A 3,142-nucleotide genomic window follows, 5' to 3' on the forward strand; every position below is an offset into this window, starting at 1 on the left:
ATATGAAGAGCCAGAAAAGGTGTGAAAAATATGAAGTGCTTCAAAAGGTGTCAACAATATGAGGAGCATGAAACGGTCTGAAAAATAGGAGGAGCAAGAAGCGGTGTTGAAAAACAAGAAGAGAAGGAAAAGGTGTGAAAAATATGAAGAGCTTCAAAACGTGTCAAAAATATGAGGAGCATGAAACGGTCTGAAATATAGGAGGATCATCAAGCGGTGTTGAAAAACATGAAGAGCCTGAAAATGTGTGATAAACGTGAAGAGCTTCAAAAGATGTCAAAAATATGAGGAGCATGAAACGGTCTGAAAAATATGAGGAACATGAAGCGGTGTTAAAAAACATGAAGAGCCTGAAAAGAAGTGAAAAATATGAAGAGCTTCAAAAGGTGTGAAAAATATGAAGACCTTCAAAAGGTGTCAAAAATATGAAGAGCTTCAAAAGATGTCAAAAATATGAGGAGCATGAAACGGTCTGAAAAATATGAGGAGCATAAAGCGGTGTTGAAAAACATGAAGAGCCTGAAAAGCTGTGAAAAATAGGAAGAGCTTCAAAAGGTGTGAAAAATATGAAGAGCTTCAAAAAATGTCAAAAATATGAGGAGCATGAAATGGTCTCAAATATAGGAGAATCATGCAGCGGTGTTGAAAACTATAAACAGCCTGAAAAAGTGTGAAAAATATGAAGAGCTTCAAAAGGTGTCAAAAATATGAGTATCATGAAATGGTCTGAAAAACAGGAGCAGCATGAAACAGTGTTCAAAAACATGAAGAGTCTGAAAACGTGTGAATAATATGAAGAGCTTCAAACGGTGTGAAAAATATCAGGAGCATGAAACGGTCTGAAAAAGATGAGGAGCATGAAGTGGTCTTCAAAAACATGTACAGCCTGAAAAGGTGTGGAAAATATGAAGAGGTTCAAAAGGTGTGAAATACATGAGTATCATGAAACGGTATAAAAAATAGGAGGAGCATGAAGCTGTGTTCAAAAACATGAGAGCCTGAAAAGGTGTGAAAACATGAAGAGCTTTAAAAGGGTGTGAAAAATACGAGGAGTATGAAACGGTGTTCAAAAACATGAAGAGCCTAAAATGGTGTGAAAATTATGAAGAGCCTCAAAACGTGTCAAAAATAGGAGGAGCATGAAGCGATGTTGAAAAACTTGAAGAGCCTGAAAACGTGTAAAATATGAAGAGCTTCAAAAGGTGTGAAAAATATGAAGAGCTTCAAAAGGTGTCAAAAATGAGATGAGCATGAAACGGTCTGAAAAATAGGAGGAGAATGAAACAGTGTTGAAAAACTTGAAGACCCTGAAAAGCTGTAAAAAATATGAAGAGCATCAAAAGGTGTGAAAAATATGAAGAGCTTACAAAGGTGTCAAAATTATGAGGAGCATGAAAAGGTCACAAAAAGAGGAGGAGCATGAGTGGAGTTGAAAAACATGAAGAGACTGAAAAGGTGTGAAAAATATGAAGAGCTTCAAAAGGTGTCAAAAATATGAGGAGCTTGAAACGGTCTGAAAAATAGGAGGAGCATGAAGCAGTGTTCAAAAACATGAAGAGTCTGAAAAGGTGTGAAAAATATGAAGAGCTTCAAAACGTGTGAAATACATGAGGAGCATGAAAAGGTCTGAAAAATAGGAGTAGCATGAAGAGGTGTTCAAAAGCATGAAGAGTCTGATAAGGTGTGAAAAACATGAAGAGCTTCAAAAAGTTTGAAAAATAGGAGGAGCATGAAGCGGTGTTAAAAAACATGAAGAGCCTAAAAAAGTGTGAAAATTATGAAGAGCTTATAAAATGGTCAAAAATATGAGGAGCATGAAACGGTCTGAAAAATAGGAGGAGCATGAAACGGTGATCAAAAACATGAAGAGCCTGAAAACGTGTGAAAAATATGAAGAGCTTCAAACGGTGTGAAAAATATGAAGAGCATGAAACAGACTGAAAAAGATGAGGAGCATGAAGTCGTGTTCAAAAACATGTGAAGCCTGAAAAGCTGTGAAAAATATGAAGAGCTTCAAAAGGTGTGAAAAATAGGAGGAGGATGAACCGGTGTTCAGAAACATGAAAAGCCTGAAAATGTGTGAAAAATGTGAAGAGCTTCAAAAGATGTCAAAAATATGAGGAGCATGAAACGGTCTGAAAAATAGGAGGAGTAAGAAGCGTTATTGAAATACATGAAGAGCCTGAAAACGTGTGAAGAATATGAAGAGCTCAAAAGGTGTGAAATAAATGAAGAGCTTCAGAAGGTGTCAAAAATGAGATGAGCATGAAACGGCCTCAAAAATAGGAGGAGCAGGAAGTGGTGTTCAGAAACATGGATAGCTTGAAAAGGTGTGAAAAATATGAACAGCTTCAAAAGGTGTGAAATACATGAGGAGCATGAAACGGTCTGAAAAATAGGAGGAGCATGAAGAGGTGTTCAAAAACCTGAAGAGCCTGAAAAGGTGTGAAAAATATGAAGAGCTTCAAAAGGTGTGAAAAACAGGAGGAACATGAAGCGGTGTTCAAAAATATGAAGAGCCTGAAAAGGTGTGAAAAATATGAAGAGCTTCAAAAGGTGAGAAAAATATGAAGAGTTTCAAAAATGTGAAAAATATGAAGAGCTTTAAAAGGTGTGAAAAATATGAACAGCTTCTAAAGGTGTCAAAAAAGAGATGAGCATGAAACGGTCTGAAAAATAGCAGGAGCATGAAGCGGTGTTGAAAATCATGAAGAGCCTGAAAAGGTGTGAAAAACATGAAGAGCTTCAAAAGGTGTGAAAAATATGAAGAGCTTCAAAAGGTGTCAAAATTATGAGGTGCATGAAACAGTCTGAAAAATAGGAGGAGCATGATGCGGTGTTGTAAAACAAGAAGAGACTGAAAAGTTGTGCAAAATTGGAAGAGCTTCATTACGTGTGAAATACATGAGGAGAATGAAACGGTCTGTAAAATAGGAGGAGCATGAAGCGGTTTTCAAAATGATGAAGAGCTTGAAAAGGTGTGAAAAATAAGAAGAACTTCAAAAGATGTGAAAAATATGAGGAGCATGAAACGGTCTGAAAAATATGAGGAGCATAAAGCGGTGTTGAAAAACATGAAGAGTCTGAAAAGGTGTGAGAAATATGAAGAGCTTCAAAAGGTTTCAAAAATATGAGAGGCATG

This window comes from Dama dama, unplaced genomic scaffold, assembly GCF_033118175.1.
Source record: "Dama dama isolate Ldn47 unplaced genomic scaffold, ASM3311817v1 ptg000093l, whole genome shotgun sequence".
NCBI classification, from domain to species: domain Eukaryota; kingdom Metazoa; phylum Chordata; class Mammalia; order Artiodactyla; family Cervidae; genus Dama; species Dama dama.